This window comes from Parasteatoda tepidariorum, chromosome 5 (assembly GCF_043381705.1).
Source record: "Parasteatoda tepidariorum isolate YZ-2023 chromosome 5, CAS_Ptep_4.0, whole genome shotgun sequence".
NCBI lineage: Eukaryota > Metazoa > Arthropoda > Arachnida > Araneae > Theridiidae > Parasteatoda > Parasteatoda tepidariorum.
In genome coordinates, this window is record NC_092208.1 from 25553154 (window position 1) to 25572890 (window position 19737).

The window sequence follows — 19737 nt, forward strand, 5'->3', positions numbered from 1 at the left end:
TAATTTTAATATTTTAATCAAACGAAATTGCGATCGTCCAAGTATACCATTTCAACTAACACATCAGAATCCTAAACAATTTCTTAACATAAAACGCTAATAAACTGACTTATTAATGAAAGAAAATTATCACTTCGCTTTTCAACAGAACTTATAACGCAATTAAAAAACTAATAATAACCCTATTAGACAGAGAACATTTTTTTTTACTTTGAGGTATAAAAATAATAAAATTTATGAAAAAAAGCATAAAAATCGCTTTGTAATTTATTAAATTCAACTTAGTAATACGAGGAAGAATAAACTAGAACTGTTATAAATATTTTAAATTAATTTGGAACAATTAAATATTTATTGCTCTCAAGATTGTATATTCTGCTGAAAGCTGTTAAATTTATCATCAAAACATCCATTAAAAAGAAATATTAAGAATACTATCTGTAACATAACCCTAATACCTAAATTTATATAAATGCCCTCCTAACTGTAAGCGCTATGCAATCTGTAATTATTATTGCCCTATAGCGTGCAATTATCAGAACTATTGTTTAGGAGTTGTCGAATGGTTCCTGTTGCCCTGTCGACAGTTGTAATCAGAATGGATTCTTGGCGATCTCATTTAAGCTTGCCAACCCTCAAGGCGTGTTTAGATGAGTCCTAGAACACCAGTTCTCTGCAAACGTCCTGAATGAAATCAACAACGCCAAATGGCTATAAATCCCATCGCCAATATCATGCGTTGAACTAACTTCTCTAATATAGTAATTTAGGTTGGTCTCCACGGCCGTTTTAACTGCGCACAGGAATTTATCAATTATTGAAAGTGTCTTCTTGTACTATTTACCATTTATATCTTCATTAACTTTGCTCAGTATCTTGGAAGTTTTCTTCTTCAATACTTTATTTAGAAACAAACAAAAAATTGTTATATCAAAATATTAACTTCATTTTTTGTTAAGCAAAATAAGTTAAGAAGTATTTACAAAAAAAATCATACCAAATGAAATGCTAGTTAAAAATAAATTTCTCAAATCATCTATTAACTCTTTAAATGGAAACTTTTTTTAAAATTTATTTTTCGTAAAATATTAGCAAGCAATGAAATATTCATTCGCACAATAAAATATTTATTCATGTTGGCGTTTCAAATCTTCTTTCTTTGTTTTTCATAGAGGATTCCCAAAAAGTATGAAAACGGTCAAATGACTTGATAAATTTACAGCAGATAAAAATAAATAAATAACACTATACGTGTGTAAAATATTTCCGAAAGATGTGGTCAATAATATTAATCTTGATTTCTAAGCATCCCACCTAGAGATAGATGGGGCATTTTTAAAATTTTAAATAAGCCTGCTCATGCCTATTTTATTGCCTATCCGAATTTTTCTGAAAAAGTACCCCCAATTTGGTGCTCAGGATATTGCATTTTAGAGGACACTGTAAGTGCAAAATTAAAATAAGTTAAAAATTGTTTAAATAGAGATTTCTCGAGCAACAGGAGTCAAATGGGAAAAAAATTTAAAGAAAAAAATGCCAGGCTTCATATTTTGAAAAAGCCACCCCACTCCCTGAGACTGTGGTAACCTCAGGATAGTGGTGCTGAGCTTCGGGGTGGATAAAACTATCTGGATTTTTTCTTCTTCTAAAGTTAAATAATTCTATTTTTGTTTTACCTATCTGATATATTTTGCTAATGATAGATCTCATTTTAAACAATTCTTATCCCATTTTCATTTTACAGACACAGTGCCATCTGTGAACAAAAATGCAAAAACATATTCCCAAATCGGAGTACTTTTTCTTTGGACTTCAAATCAGAGATAAAAAAAAAAAGAGCGAGTTCCCAAATCCATCCCAGAAGGAGAGGTTAGGGGATGGACGTCATAGGTCACGTGTGCGGTAATCTGTGATCTTCTAGAAGTGCATTGAAACAATTATGCTTTAAAAAGATTTTTAAAATTAAATAATTTCATGGAAATGACATTTGCAGGAACTGTAAAAAATCACCATATTATTTTTGAATTGTGAAAATTAGTGATATTTTAGTAGATGCCATATATATATATGTGTATATGCACCGAAGAGCCATTACATTGTGACCACCCTCCATCTATCACAATGGGCGCGTCCAGGTTTTCATGGTTTCTCGCCAAGGAGCAATGTTTTCATGGGGCAAATTAGAACCCATACTCCTCATAGAACATTCCCTGACGTCTGTAAGCTACTTGAACATAGTTGCAGACCAGGTTCACCCATTCATGGCAACAGTTTTTCCTGCTGGGGGTGGTGTTTACCAACAGAATAATGCACCGTGTCATAAGGGTCGAATCGTCATGGATTGGTTCGAGGAACATTCCACTGACTTTCAAGTCATGTCTTGATCTCCAAATTCATCTGACCTTAATCCAATAGAGCATTTGTGGTCCTACTTGGAAAACCAAATTCGTGCTGCCATGCTGCCTCAATGTGAGGGAATTGTAGGACCAGTTGGTGAGCGCTTGGTACCAGATATCTCAGACTACCTATCAGCACCTTATGGAATCAATGCCAAGGCGGGTACTAGCAGTTTTGAGGTCTAAAGGTGTTCCTACATGTTATTAACAGGATGGTCATAATGTAATGGCTCTTCGGTGTATGTATATGGATATATTTATATATGGATATATAGTATACAGTCGGATTTTGTATTTACCTAAAACATTTGAGGTCAATTTTACACTCTTAAGAAATCAATATTTTTTAAATAATGAATATTGTTTGCAATACAATAGGTAAGGGATTTTAGAAAATATTTTTTACTTCCTTTTTATTAACGCATTGACATAATTACAATATAATGCTATATTGCATTACATATCACAAGAGCACAAGTAATACAAAAATGAATATATGATATAAATATAAATAATACACCTAAGCACACACGTGTTTTAAAATGTTAAGTTCCATCATTGGTTAGACATTAGGGTAGGCGTATACACGCAGTATATCCGCATGGCTGGAAAGCGACGATAGAAAATCGACAAATTGTTTTCTAGCGTTTCTCACGGCTAGTATTTGCTTTAAACTGGTGCTTGCAATGTTAGAAAGCATTTGTTTTTTTATTTTAGAGACTGGATACTATTAATATTGGGATTTCCGATGCGCAAATTACTAATTTGTAGTCATTCAGCAAACTCAAAACTCAATTCGTACTGAGTAATTGGGGTGGCAAAGGATTCTTTGAAAGCATTTCAAGCATTAAAACAGCAATATCACAAACGTCGTAAAGAAACGCAATACGCTCGCATCTTTCACCCCTTGTGGAATATTTATTTAGTATTTAATCTGCTCAGCTTACATCACATTTCGCACTATTGTATTATGTGACAGTGCTTATGCAGTGTAGTACGGGACATTGCTTGATTTCTACTCTTTGCTATCGTCTGCAAAGAGTAGTATCTCCATGAATACTATCCGGAATTAGGGTACTCATTTTCCTTTATACCTATATCGTAAGTATTTAGTTTTCATTTTGCAGAGCAAAAAATAAATCTCATGACAAAGAGGTGACACTAAATTTAGGTGGAAATTTTCTTTTGCTCTAACATAGAAACCCTGTAACATAGTTTTTTTTTCACGAAAAGAATTTATTTGCAAGTTTTACCGAGGCAAAAAACAGTAATCCCGCTACGCCTGGAGTTAAGCAGAGGTTCCAAATTAGAACACTATTTTTGTTTCCCAGGGTGTAATTATTTTAGCCGTTTTTCAACTTGCACAAATAAAGATAGCCATTCAAAGAAATTTTTCTTGCATTTCATATTAGTTTAAATTAAAGTTGTGTGGCTTGAACATCATGCAATGAATTTTCATCGTTACCTACATGATAATTGTTCCAAATGCATCCCCATTAAATTGCTTCCCAAAAAAAAACATACTTTATTGTCCAGGATTATAACAAATATAACTGTTTATAATCAGCATGTACATAGTTTCTGTCAGAGGCAATAACGGTATTATAATTCAAAAGGACTCAACTAAGCTACTTTGATAATCGAATCTAAGATACCATAAAATTTCACAAAAACTGTTGCGTGTGACATTTTTCTATTTACCACGGTAGACCATAATCTCTGTTCTACAATTCCTCTTTATAATGTTTACAGTTCTGCAAAGTCAAACAGAGATAAAACTTCAAAAAAAAAAGTTTTTCTTATGAGAATCCAAATGTCCCCGTTTGGCTGTTTCCATACATTTTCTTTATTATTTATTTCATTAATAAACATAACGCATGAAATTTTGATAAGGTATACTTAGAAACGAAATTTTACTTATCTGGGATCAGAAATAAACTATCAAAATGACATTAATCCTGAAATCAGAAAACGAATAATCGCAGTCAATCGCTGCTTCTTTGGTTTAAGATTATTATTGAAATCTCACTTAATAAAAACAAAGACAAAGATTTTACTTTATAAGGTATTAATTAAGTCAGTTTTGGCTTATGCTTCAGAGACATGGACTTTAACAAAAAGGGAAGAGACGTTATTAGCAACCTTCGAAAGGAAGGTCCTACGAACTATCTTTGGCGCTATCCTCGATAACATCAACTGGAGAAAAAGTTATAATTTTGAAATATATAAGATCTTTAATAGTGATGATATCATTAAATCTATTAAACTAAGTAGAATGAAATGGTCCGGGCATGTAGTGAGAATGAGCCCAGAACGAACAGCATTAAGAGTCTTTAATGCAACCCCCTCCAATTAAAGGCCAAGAGGAAGGCCCAAAAAGAGATGGAAAGACTGTGTGGATGAGGATTGTGCCATTCTAAAAGTAAAGAACTGGAAATCAATTTCTGGGAGAAGGGCAGAAGGGGAAAGGCTTCTGAGGAAAGCCCAGGCTCACAAAGGGCTGTCGTGCCAATGCTGAGGATGATACTTAGAAACACTTAGAAGTAAAAAAATATGATACTCCAGGTTCACGTGTCTATTGAAAAACAACATATGAAATGGCAAAAAATGATCAAAATGACCCCAACGGCACTTCTAATGTTAATCTAATAACTTAAAGTCACCGGAAAACCCAAATAATAATAAATTTAAAAAAATAATATTAATCTCCATTTTTTTTTATCTGCTACGATGCCTTTCAGTTTTGTGTATAATTTTGTAGTGTTGAGTAATATTGATTTATTGATTACTTACTTTTTCTAACACGTTCGAAGAACAATGTTTCCAGTCAGTTTCAAGTAATATCTTGAAGAAAAATTATTTTAAAACTAATCCCATCTGTACAAAAAGGGACAATGATTGAATTGGAAAGACGGATATAAAAAATGAAACATACCAAGAAAATGTCAGTGAGCGAAAATTGAAAATACTTTTCTAAAAATTTTCTCTTCGACCAAAAAGGCTTTTCTCGAAATTTCTTCGAGAGTAATTGTGAATGTATTAGATGCCACATTGTATCTCCTATGCAAATTTCCGTCTTCTAAGAAATGCGAAAAAATGTGCGTTGGCTGAAATGAAAGCAATATTCAAATCAGTCACCATGTTCGAATTCTAACTAATGTAAGTTTTGCATGTTTTATTCTAGTGATGCGCCATCTTGATTTCTGCTTGATGCATGTGATAACTACATAATATTTTTCAATATAAGTAACTATGATAAGTTAAAAATTGAAAATTCTCAATTAAGTATGCGTCGAAATAAATTTTTACGAATTCCTTAATAATAATTTGCTTTTATGTTAGTTTAAAACTTTATTAATCAAAATTTTTTTTTAAAACTGAAACTTATATAGAAATTGCTTTCTTTCTAATCAATAGAAAAAGTTCAGAAAAAAGGAAAAAACTAGAATTTTGCCATATTTTATTTTTCTATCCATTTCCTCCTTGGTGTAACTTGTTTGCTTTCAACGTCTGCATCTCAGTGTTTCCCTTATCCAGTTTACTTTTCAATACTGTAGAAAACTCTTCATTATAGAACAGAAAGTTCAATTTTTTTAAATAATGTGGTATTATCTTTGCTCTTTTCAGGTAATACTTTATCAATTTTATTTAAATTTTTCTCTATGTACTGCAATGAATATTGTTCACGCCAGTATGGTGACAATTGTTGCCAAATGTTCGACAAATGTCGTTAAAATCATACGTATGGGCGACAAATTTGTCACCTTAAATATGTTTGAAATTTACAAAACAATAAATTGTAAAGAAAAATATCACATAAATTTATCATATTGAAAAACATAATATGTAATTTTTTTCTGTACATTGCACATTGATATTAATACCATAAAATATAATTTGCTTCAGCAAATTCCACGCATTTAAAAATGTTGTGCCAGTTTCATTGTTGTATGCATCGTATAGAATTCAAATACCTGTTATTAAAATGAAATAAATGAAAATATCTGGTAAAAAAATTAAAATTTAAATGTTAAAATTTGAAATTTACATGTTGTTCTTTGCATTCATTATTTTTTCTAAAGTTTCTCTTCCATATTAAGTTTTGGACCACTAAATGAATACGTAAGTGTTCCTATTGGACCATTTAATTTTCATTGCTGGTGTGAACTCAAACAATGAATGCCTGATAATACGTAATGATACGTAATTGCTTTCGTTTCCATATCGTAAAACATCGATTGTTTCATACTACGATGAATTTCTAGAGTTTCTTTTATGCATAACAGTTAATGAATTCATTTTATTTCACCATTGAGAAGGAAAAAAAATCTTCTTATTTATTATTTTGGAGAAACAAAATTGTAAATAGGTACAGTGCGCAAAATAAAAAACGGACTACCCTGAATAACTTCTGATCTTTAAACCGGGTTTTTATGTACTGAGAATCAAATGTAACAGGTGTGACATTAAATATGCTGTTGAAGTGGTGCAACTGATATTTTGAGACACAAGAGATACTTTCTCTAACTAAACATCCTATTCTTCTAATGATTCAACTATCTAACCCCCAAAATAAAGGGGATGGCCGTAATTTGGGAAATATGGTTCCAATAGTTTGGTCAGGAGAGCGATTCAACGTTTAAACCCGTTAATGTTAATTTTATTTTCATCTCGAGAACTTTTTAAGCGAATTGAAAACTATTAGCCAACAATTAAAAGAATCAGTTTATCCGAAGATAATTTCATGCAAAAAAATAATTTTTAGTAAAATTTATCATTTTATTTGATAGTCAAAATTAAAAAGAATGCAATATTATAAGGTAAAATGCAAAATTGCAGCTACATCGGTGGAAAAGTTCCTAAGAAATTAAATTTTAAAGAAGTAGTGTTTTTACCATTAATCTCTACAAGCGATCGCCTATCGTTCGGTCCACACGGTTCACCAAGAAGAAAATATTTGATCTCGCTGTCCAACCATCCACTTTCTTTTCTTTTTTTATCGGAGAATTAAGAAAGATTTTCATCCAATTAGAGTGGACTTTTAAATGTTTACCTCCAAATCAAAATTGACGTATTTCAACGATTTTTAATTTTTTTTATTTATTTTAAGTTAGCAAGTTCTCAAACGTGTCCATTGCATACCTTCAGTAAAATTGTATTTATCGTGACGTTCGGGGATGAGAAAGGAAGGCAAATGATAATTAATTAATTGAGAATTATAATAAAATTAATAAAATACAGTCAGTGTGACTTCACGAACTTCACATGAGTTGAAAGGCAAGAAATTTGACTGTCGCTGCCAAAGCAAGCTAACAGTGGGAAGATTTCTAGATTTTCCTCTCCATCTAACCCAAATGCGGGTTAGTTCCATCAAAGAGTACCCCATGAAGGAAATTTTTCCCTCTATTTGATCCAGGATATCCTTTGTTACAAGGCTACAGAGGCTACAAAATTACAAGGCTACAGAGTAGAACAATAGTAGTCGTAAACTCAAAATTGGGTCGGCTGCTCAATGAAGACTATAAAATAGTGACTGACAAATTATATTTGTACTAAAATAAAAAGTTCAAAAAAAGTAGTTGGAATTTTTTTTTTATTAATATTCAAAAATGTATCAATAATTGATTTTGTAAATTAAAGAAATTTCAATGATGAATCAGTTGATCAAAATAACTGCAAATAAGTGTAAATTTTAAAAAAAAATTGTTTGTAAGTGTGCCGAGTTGGAAAGATTTCACCTTTAACGTAAAAAATACACCGGTCTTTCAAGCTACATTTCATAACCATGAATTAATAAAACTCTAAATATAATGTATTTGACTCCTTCATTTTGACCTAATTTAATACAAAATAATGAAAAAAATTACCAAAAATATGTTTAATTGAAATTCTTCGTCTAGGGGTTGATTCGATGATTCACAGAGATATAATAACATACTTAGAGAAAGTCTTAAATATATTTTATAATGAGCAAATTTTGAAACTTAGTACCTTTATTCTTTCCAAATTTAATTCCTTTAACAAATAAAGTGAAATTAAAAACATTCGTTTTCTTTGTACCCTTTAATTTATTCAAGTTAATTTTCAAACATATAACTCGCTACCAAGCAACACTATTCCTAATTATTATTGCTCTATAGCGTCCTGTTAAAATGACGATTATTAGTGAAGAGCCACTGATTCCTCTGGCCTTCTGCCAATTCTAACAGGAATAGATTTGATGCGATTCTGTTCGAACTTAGTCGATTCTCAAGGCATCTTAAGCGTAGTTCAATTATCTTTAACAATAGAGCATATTACAATGCCAATAAACATTTAAACTAGTTTTATGTTAAAATTGCTACAATTTTTTGTAGAATTTCGTGTTTGTCTAGCCCTTATAAGCCCCGATGCTTTTTTTTCGTCATCATTGCTTCTTATATTAAATAAGATAGTTTATAATAAAGCTCAAATTAATAAATATTTTTTCTTTTAACCCCTTAATGATCAGTTAAATTTCAAAACAATGGTCATAAAAGTGCCTATTTTTTTGGCTTTCGTATTTGTATTACGTATTTGATTAGTGCTGCAACTAGTTTAAAGTGAACTAACTATCTACAATTACCTTAAAAATATTCTGGTACTGCCATCAGGTCTATAAAATGAGAAATAAAATGTTTTCCGGGCAAAAGAAATGAATTAGTTTTATTCTTATTGGCACGTTACTACTGAACACTCCAGCCCATCAATATCACGGGAGCGAGAAATAGTGGGCGAAAACTCACCCCGTCATTTTCACGGGAGCGAGAAGGAAGGGGTAAAGCACATTTTACCAATATTTTTTATTTGCGATTATGGCCTCGTAAGAGTTGTTCTGGAACTTTCTGCCAACATTTGTACGTCTTATAATAATTTTGTTTACCAAAGAAAAAATGCAAAAATTGCTTAACTGCTTTGGGGGAGGGGAGGAGAAGAAATACAATTGCCACAGTACACATATTAGGTAGCAGTATTAATATTAGGTATATATTACCACATTACTTACTACCCATAGTCACAAAACTGGTAGCACCTATAATTACAATTGGTCAAGACTTACTGGCGTCTATAATAGCCTTGCAACTTTTTATGTACCTTTAAATAGATAAGTACCTAAATTAATGCTTCTTAAAACGTTACACAGCAAAAATTTCTCATGCATCTCAATACAAACTACTTTACAATAAAGTAGTGTTTCCTTATGTGTTCCATTACACCAAAAAATGTTCTAACACACAACGTGATGTAAAGTAGCCTCCACCATTTTTTGCATTCTGTAGCACTAAAATTTATAATTAGAGTACATTAAGATACACATAAGTGTCAGTAAATGTATTACTATGATACAATTTGAAGCAAAAATCATTAATTCAGACTGATGTCTAATACACTAATTTTCAAACTGAAATGAGTTTCCAAATCAAACATGCGTGCAGCACACAGAGAATCTGAGAGACGTAACTCGAACAAGGCTTACCAGAATGTAATATACATGTAAAAGAAATCTATACGTCTGATAGAAATTATACATATTAAAACCACTAAATACAGTTCATAGAGATTTAAGGAAATACAATTACACTCAGTATACAATTAAAAATTTGCATACCCATTTCAACGACGAATGATAAGCTATTCAGTCAAATCACAAACAACAACAAAGTATCCCCGATTAATTCTCGCTTACAAATGCTAACTTCTGGCGAAAAAAAATAACGCGCCAATACAGCGGTGCTTTTGGTGTGGAAAATCATTCTCATTTTGTGTGAGAATTAAGTGTAAGCTAATCCTAGTATAAGTGCGTTGATATTATTTACATCCTTCAAATCGTATATGATTGCTTGATTTGGCGTGACTGAAAAAAAAGTGTTTCTTTATCACAAAATTTTTTTAGATTTTCAATAATTTTTTTTTGCATAGATATTACACCACAGTATTTACAGCAGTGATTGTAAATTTAATTTTCAATTACTTCTTTTCTGAGATTGCTGATAATGATTTGGAATAATGAGCTTTGTATTTAAAAAAGTCATAAATACGATAATAAAGTTTTACAAATCTAAAAACTGGCTTTTTTTGTTTTAATTAAATATATTTTTTGTTGCTAATTTTAAAAGCTATTACATTAACAGATTCTTTTGCAATAGGTTTAAAAAGTCTACCATTTAAGTTAGTTATATACAGCGGGCCAAAAAAAAGCTGACTAACCTGAATAACTTTTCATCTAAGGGTCGGATCTTTACGATCTGGGACAAAATCCTAATGGCTCGAAGGGGTGATAATCAAATATGCTAATGAATAAGTGCAGACGCTATTTTAAGTTACGAAATCAGACACAAAAACGTACTTTCTCGTAATAAACGTACTTTCTTTTGACATATTCGAAATTCTGACCCTCTAAATATGGTCTCAATAGTTTGGTCATGAGAAAGTTTGAACTTTTCCAAATTTGAAAGTTTGAAAGCTCCAAAGTTTGAACTTTTCAATGTTAATTCTATTCTTTGCATATTTCATTATATCTCGAAATTTTTTTAAGTGAATTGAAAAAATTTTGCACACAATTATAAAATTCGTTTAATTAAATATAATTCCACGCAAAAAAAATAATTTTTAGTAAATATTTATTATTTTATTTAATAACGGTCGAAAAAATTTGAACTGTAAGGTATAAATTTTTTTGCATCCTTTTATAGAATATAATTTTACATGGTAAAATAGAAAATTTTAGAAAAATTGGTTCAATAGTTCCTGAGAAATTAAATTTCAAAAAAATCAGATATTTAAAATTAAAACGTTTTCATAAAACGTTTTATAACTTGAAATTCAAATATTTTAGTGAAATATATAAAATACCAGAATCTATATTTTGGAATTTTATTTAACTTTTCTGAGAAATACTATTCATATTTCACGTTAAATTGTTTCTAAAACCACAGATAAAGCAATAAATATAAAGTCAAATTCACTGGGACCAAAATTTCAACAAAATTCCTAACAAAATGGGAAAACATTCCTCGAATATCTCTCTTATATTCTTTTAGTTTGTTTTGCGATATTTACTTTTCCATCCAATAAAATGGTAAGTTTGCGTTTGGTTAGAAGAAAAATCCCTTTATAAGTAAAAAAAAATGCAGGACTGAGAGTATGGTTCAGAAAATATGGGATATTGTCAAATCCCCTATATCGAATTTAGTTGTATTTATTTATTTCTCCTCAGACGAAGAATCTTGTTCGTTTTATAAAATATTTATGATGCGGCTTTTCGTTTTTGGTAGCTATTTGAGGCAAAAAAGAAAATTGTAATATGTCGAATATGTTCTTCAAATTCTAGTAGGTATATACAGAGGGGAATCAAAACAGCCAAACTGTCTGAAAACTAACTCGTACAAAAAAGTTGTCAACTGCAATCATTAGGCAGTGTGTGAAAGCTTATAAATCTCACTACGTGCATTCTGTTGGAGTTATAAGCCAAATATTTTATAATTTTATAACCATCGTAGATCAGCCGACCTAAATTTTGGATTTACGACCACTAATGTTCAACTCCGTAGCCTTGTAATTTAGAATACACTCCAGAAGACAAGGGAACTCCTGGATCAAGTATTGGGAGAAATGTGCCTTCGTGTAGAACTTTTTGATGGAACTAATCCGCATTTGCGTTACATGTAGAAGAAAAACTACGCAAACCTCCCACGGTTAGCCTGACAGCAAGGTGACTTTAACCCATGATTCGTCTATCACTGAGGATATTTTATGTCAGAACTGTGGTCGGTGCAAGCCGGATTCGGAGTTCGTATTGACCAGCCATCGCTGGGATACTATTCTTGTTATGGCATGATAACCTTTAAATGCAAATAAACCTTTTCAACAACAAACAATCATTAAAGTCTAAATATTTTTTTAATTGTTAATATTTTTAGCCCCGTTTTGAAATTTTTCGACGCATTTGGGGTCGTGGAAAATCATCGAGGAGATTACGCCCGGAATGCGAGTCTAAGCAAATGGACACAGCTCAAAAAGAGTATTTAAGAAAATAGACACAGCCCGAAATGCGTGTCTAAGCAAATAGACGCAGCTAAAAAAGAGTATTTAAGAAAATAGACACAGCCCGAAATGCGTGTCTAAGCAAATAGACGCAGCTAAAAAAGAGTATTTAAGAAAATAGACACAGCCCGAAATGCGTGTCTAAGCAAATAGACGCAGCTAAAAAAGAGTATTTAAGAAAATAGACACAGCCCGAAATGCGTGTCTAAGCAAATAGACGCAGCTAAAAAAGAGTATTTAAGAAAATAGACACAGCCCGAAATGCGTGTCTAAGCAAATAGACGCAGCTAAAAAAGAGTATTTAAGAAAATAGACACAGCCCGAAATGCGTGTCTAAGCAAATAGACGCAGCTAAAAAAGAGTATTTAAGAAAATAGACACAGCCCGAAATGCGTGTCTAAGCAAATAGACGCAGCTAAAAAAGAGTATTTAAGAAAATAGACACAGCCCGAAATGCGTGTCTAAGCAAATAGACGCAGCTAAAAAAGAGTATTTAAGAAAATAGACACAGCCCGAAATGCGTGTCTAAGCAAATAGACGCAGCTAAAAAAGAGTATTTAAGAAAATAGACACAGCCCGAAATGCGTGTCTAAGCAAATAGACGCAGCTAAAAAAGAGTATTTAAGAAAATAGACACAGCCCGAAATGCGTGTCTAAGCAAATAGACGCAGCTAAAAAAGAGTATTTAAGAAAATAGACACAGCCCGAAATGCGTGTCTAAGCAAATAGACGCAGCTAAAAAAGAGTATTTAAGAAAATAGACACAGCCCGAAATGCGTGTCTAAGCAAATAGACGCAGCTAAAAAAGAGTATTTAAGAAAATAGACACAGCCCGAAATGCGTGTCTAAGCAAATAGACGCAGCTAAAAAAGAGTATTTAAGAAAATAGACACAGCCCGAAATGCGTGTCTAAGCAAATAGACGCAGCTAAAAAAGAGTATTTAAGAAAATAGACACAGCCCGAAATGCGTGTCTAAGCAAATAGACGCAGCTAAAAAAGAGTATTTAAGAAAATAGACACAGCCCGAAATGCGTGTCTAAGCAAATAGACGCAGCTAAAAAAGAGTATTTAAGAAAATAGACACAGCCCGAAATGCGTGTCTAAGCAAATAGACGCAGCTAAAAAAGAGTATTTAAGAAAATAGACACAGCCCGAAATGCGTGTCTAAGCAAATAGACGCAGCTAAAAAAGAGTATTTAAGAAAATAGACACAGCCCGAAATGCGTGTCTAAGCAAATAGACGCAGCTAAAAAAGAGTATTTAAGAAAATAGACACAGCCCGAAATGCGTGTCTAAGCAAATAGACGCAGCTAAAAAAGAGTATTTAAGAAAATAGACACAGCCCGAAATGCGTGTCTAAGCAAATAGACGCAGCTAAAAAAGAGTATTTAAGAAAATAGACACAGCCCGAAATGCGTGTCTAAGCAAATAGACGCAGCTAAAAAAGAGTATTTAAGAAAATAGACACAGCCCGAAATGCGTGTCTAAGCAAATAGACGCAGCTAAAAAAGAGTATTTAAGAAAATAGACACAGCCCGAAATGCGTGTCTAAGCAAATAGACGCAGCTAAAAAAGAGTATTTAAGAAAATAGACACAGCCCGAANTCCATTGTTAAATTCAATGTCAACAATTCAAATTTTCTGAGGCAACTCTTAACCTCTAAATCTTACTTTTTTTATCTACACATTTCTAAATGCCAGTATTCAACCACAAATTTAGCATGAAGTTATAAAATGTAATGAAAGAGGGCAATAATGAAAGTAGAAGTAAAGTTATAATGAAAGTAGAAGTAAAGTTAGTACTGTAAAATTAAAACAATATTTTTAATCAATGAGCCAAGTTCTTCAAGAAGCAGTTGTAGAAGTAGGTTGTTTATTTAAAACTTTTTATAGAATTTCTTTAAGAACACAATTGCTAATTTGGGCATTTGGCGATACAACACTTTTAGAATTGAAGGATTTGTTACGTCAAGCGCTCAGGTATCATAATTTTGATCTAATTGCGCTTCTATGTCATTTTGTCAAACAGACATCAATTCATTTTTAGTTACCTTTTCTGTCTTCAAAACGGCTTCCATTTCTTTCAAAGAACTTGTAAATAATCGCTGAAGTTGCGTTCTCTCACGTTTCAAATTTTCCATAGTCCTTGTCACGGACGCCATGTTGCTAAGTTAACTTTCAAAAAATTCTATGGTTGGCTACAGCATTTTTATTTCTTAAGTTGTTTATTTTTATTTCTTTTAGAATTCGTTATTTTTTTAGCAAAATGCTTTTTAACCTAACAAAGTTCTTTGCCGACTGTTTTCTCTATGAATGAAGAAAATAAAGTAAATATTTAACTGTTGTGAAAAGAATCTTATTTAGTTGTACAAAGTTCTTCAGCCAAAATTTGGGAGCCACGTAAGAGAATTATATATATTAGATCAGAAACACATCATTAAAAGGCAGAATGCTTTGGTGTTTTCAAAACAAGGCAAACATTGCCACCGGCGGAAAAGAAATACAGCCAAAATTTGGGAGTCACGTAAGAGAATTATATATAATAGATTATACATATAACTTTTTAGAAAATGGATATAAGGTTATTTTTTAAAGTAAAAGAATTATGTTCATTCAGGCAAAAAAATATATCTAAGCGAAAAAAGTAAAGTCGAGATTTCTGTTTGGTTAATCGCAGATTTTATTGGGTTTTCGGTAATCACCACTCTTCATGTGTAATTTTAAAGTTATTTTAGAAATTCGTTTTTAAATAAAGAAAAAACAAATAATTATGGAGTGTTAAAGTAACTAGCGAGTCAATAACGAGGAAAAGGGTGAGTGAAAACTGAAAATTGACAGGTGATGGTGACGGGTGATATCATTAAAACCCCTTAACTGCCGCGGGCGTATATTTACGTCTCGGCCAGACAATGCGTTAACTGCCGCAGGCATATATATACGCTTTCCCGAAGTACGATGCTTTACATTTGCGCTGCTACAAATAGAACTACACCCCCGCCTTCTGAGTGCAGTAAAATGACCTTGAAAGTGTTTGCCAATTTTTGTCATTGAAAGTGTTTGCAAAGAATGTATTACAAATTTCGGGGGAAGGGGGAATAGGAAAGGGATGTGTTGGACAAGTTATATCATCTATTATTATATATAATTCTCTTGCGTGGCTCCCAATGTTTGGCTGTATTTTTTTTCCGCCGGTTTCAACGTTTGCTTTGTTTTGTTTATGTTTTGAAAACGCCAAAGCATTCTGCCTTTTAATGATGTGTTTCTGACATAATATATATAATTCTCTTACGTAGCTCCCAAATTTTGGCTGAAGTACTTTTTACAACTAAATAAGATTCTTTTCACAACAGTTAAACATTTACTTTATTTTCTTCATACATAGAGAAAACACTCGGCAAAGAATTTTGTTAGGTTAAAAAACATTTCGCTAAAAAAATAACGAATTCTAAAAGAAATAAAAATAAACAACTTAAAAAATAAAAATGCTGTTGCCAGCCATAGAATTTTTTGAAAGTTAACTTAGCAACATAAATCAAAATGACATAGAAGCGCAACTAGATCAAAATTATGATACCTGAGCGCTTGACGTAACAAATCCTTCAATTCTATAAGTGTTGTATCGCCAAATGCCCAAATTAACAATTGTGTTTTTAAAGAAATTCTATAAAAAGAAATAAACAACATATTCGGTTTCGGGAATATTAGCCAATTTGGCCTTAGTTTCGAAATTTTTTAAATACAAAAATATCTCATCTTTATGGGGGTCAAACGGTTGTGACAATCTCATTAAGGAAATGTTTACATTAGATGAATTTACACTTGAACGTGTTTCCTTATCATTACTTTGAAAAGTTAATTTATAAAGTTCAAGTTCTTGATTTTTAGCTTTTAAAANCGGTCCAAACGCTCTGTTAAGCGTGGAGGTAGCGGGTTCGAATCCCGCCGTAACCCTGGATGTATTCTTTGTGATGTCTTTCTCTGAATTGTTCTATCTGTATTTTCTATTTGACAATGACTTATAAGCCTATATTGAGCACACAAGTCAGCAAATGTATGCAATTTCAATAAAATGAAAATGAAATGAGCATCATATGGCTAATCTATATTATATAAAACGCTAATACGTTTTAATTGATAGGCTTCGGCGCGCAAGAGCACGTAGTGAGCATCATATGTCTAATCGGGTGAATTCTCACCGAATTATCAAAAGAATTCTCACAAAATTATCTTCATGGAAGCTGATGCTTTACATCCGGCGTTCAGTGGCAGACTACTATTTCATATTATTTTGCAACACATGGCTTTAGCCCTCTGGTGGAAAAAGACTTTAAAACAAAACCTACAACAGTTACTTTTCTCAACAACTGAAATTTAGAATAGTGTGATTAAAAAAAAATATGTGAATTTTTTGCAATTTCAAATTAATATTGAAATGTACAGGTTCAGAATTTTCTACAGCGAAAAGTTCTCGGAACTTCAGTATTCAAAAAAGTATACAAAAGCTAGACGTTAAGAACGTATCCAATGAGCGAGCATTGGATTGCGAAGCAATCCGAAATGAACTGCGAAAGCATTTCCGGGGGTTGGCGAGCGCCAGCGAGCAGGGGGCGAAGCCTCCTAGTAATATTTATTGCCTGTGTGTTTCGATTCGAGTAAGATCGGGTTTATTCTTCTTTCGTTTCCCGGGTATATTCGTCGAGAATCCCGCTATCAGTGCAATGAATGCGATGTTGGTTTATGTGTCCAACCATGTTCCAGGATTTATCATACAACAGCTAAGTTTTAACATCTTTTATATTGTATTTTTATTCCTTAATTTAAGTTTTGTATTTACCCTTTTTCCTTTTTCTTCTCTTGTGAAAGTAAACTGTTTTTAAATTGCAACGCGTGCATCTCCCCCCCCCACCAAAACACAGCGTAAGAAAGCGTACTTGAGCGAAAAACGGTGGCACTGGGGAGTGAATCACGTAAATTTTACTCGGCAGGTAAGGGGTTAAGAACTCCTGAAAATTTCTTACGGTAATAAGATCTTTTGCTTTTTAAATTTTAAAATGAAATTGGATCATATTTTTATACATTATAACTAAATTTTCATTTAAACTCAGAAGTTGGGGCTACTTAATTAAATTTGATTGAATTAAACTGAACGAACATTATTTTAAATTTAACTTGGTGGCAAAAATTGCTGAAATCTTTCATACATTTTTGGCACCAAAAATGCGTTTAAAAGGAATTTAAGCATCAAGTGTAGTAGAATACGTAAACCGATCAAGCGTAAGTTCAATAAATAATATGTCATTTGTATAAACATTAGCGTATTCTTTAAAGAAAATTCTTTAAGATACACAAACGGTTAAATGATATAAAATGAAAACTACATTTTGATGTTATAGTCTCCTTTTTTTCAAAAACTGTAAAACACAGAAAAACACGAGCACTTTACGGTAGAACAATTTAACGAGGACTAATACCGCACACCCTCCGTCCCTACGCAGACATCCACAGTTCCAAGTGGTCACCCACTCACTTTCTGACAGCAGCCAGTGATGCTTGACTTCGGTGATCTGCTGGGAACCGTGTCTTAACGATCAATTCACTGCGGGACAGAAAAAGGATCACATGTCGACGGTTAATTCCAAATTTGTGTAAATAAAGTGAAGGAAGATATTTTTTTCAAGTCATATCTTACCGTTTCAGTTTCTTATTTATTATCTATATTTTTTATATATTTATTATATATATTTCTTATACATATTTTTTCGATATTTGTTATGCATTTTTATTTAATTTTATATATATCTTTACATAATACAAGTCTAATATATTTTTTTTAATACAACTTGGAAAGGAAGTAACCAACACATCAAGTAACCAACACTCTATTAATGTTGAGTACTCAACAAACATATACCTATTTATTTAAAAACAGACTCCAAAACTGAAACATCATCTAGGAAGCACTTCTTTCTGTCAACAAAAATTCCTACTTTCAAAAAATCAAGACTGAATTCCATAGGGAAAATGTACTTTCAGCACATTTGAAAGTCTAAAGTATGTGGAAAAAATCTTATGACAGAAATGGAAGTGCTAGAGAAAGTACATCACTATCAAAAAAGCGAATGACGTATGTCAAACACGAAGTTAGGCGTATTATATTAGAGTGGACTAAAAAACACTTTTTCCTCCCTATCACAGCAATCCATAAAGCTTTTATGAAGTAAAGAAATAAAAAAATGACAAACTTTTTGAAATCATTTTTTTTTCTATGTATAGGGTAAACTAACCAGTGAAGGAACACTTAAGCTTCGCTTGTCTTTTAAAAAATCATATTAATTTTAAAACTCTCAATTTTAGTTAAATGACAGCGTCAACATATTTGTTACTAATTGCAAATTATGTAAAAAAATTGTTGAGAAATTACTACATAATATTGTTTTAAAGTTTTGGAGGTTCAAATAGCAAGTAGTAAGAAGACCAAGTGAGGGAACAGCTCTTACCAGTGAATGAACACCCAGTAAAGGAACACTTAATTTTGGTTGCTTTTTAATGCTCTTTATGAATTTATAAGCCATACAAATATTTAAAAACAAGCCTATTCTTGAAATTACAACAAATAAATACTTGTAAAATGTTAACTTTTTTTTGTAATCATGAATTGAAAATTAAAGTGTCAACATATTAACACATACTGTTCATTCACTCGGTAATCTATGCCCAGTAAAGGAACATTCCTGTTTCCTCACTGGTTAGAAGTTGTTTTTCGTATTTTTAATATACTTTTGATGCGGAACATCACTAAAGGCACAAGAAAATTAAAGTTTATCTTATATTTTCATTAACTTAGAAAAAAACCCAGTAAAAGGAACACTTGTTCCTTCACTGGTTTGTCATCGTTTGGTGATCCAGTGAATAAACACCCCTTATCTCAGTATTTTATTATGCTATGATGCTTAAAAAAATAAAACGTAACTTCAATAACCATATTTTGAATTCTCTTTTTCACAGTGAGAAAAATAAAACTATTACATGCAATTAATTCCACTTCAAAAATATAAATACAAACACTCACCTTATAATTTTTTCAAAGAAACAAGGTGTTGCAGAGATAATATCGAATTCAAAAATGTCTCTAGAGAAGTCTATTTGACCAGGTAATCCAAAACATTGCTAGATGACTTCCTATTGTTTGGCAGTAAACTATTGTTACCAATCAATCTAAAGAAAAATTTTCGAATTCTTATTTTTAACCAATATATATGAAATGTTCCTTCACTGGTT

At 31.9% G+C, this 19737-nt stretch overlaps 1 long non-coding RNA gene across 1 annotated transcript in view; it reads right to left on the reverse strand.

Annotated features, from left to right (window-relative positions):
* The window catches only part of LOC139425584 (uncharacterized), a 114388-nt gene extending 104197 nt beyond the window's left edge, over positions 1–10191 (reverse strand). The window contains exon 1 of the long non-coding RNA XR_011636787.1: positions 10024–10191. This is a non-coding gene — a long non-coding RNA (uncharacterized lncRNA). The remainder of the gene's footprint in view (positions 1–10023) is intronic.
* Between the last annotated feature and the right edge of the window lie 9546 nt (positions 10192–19737).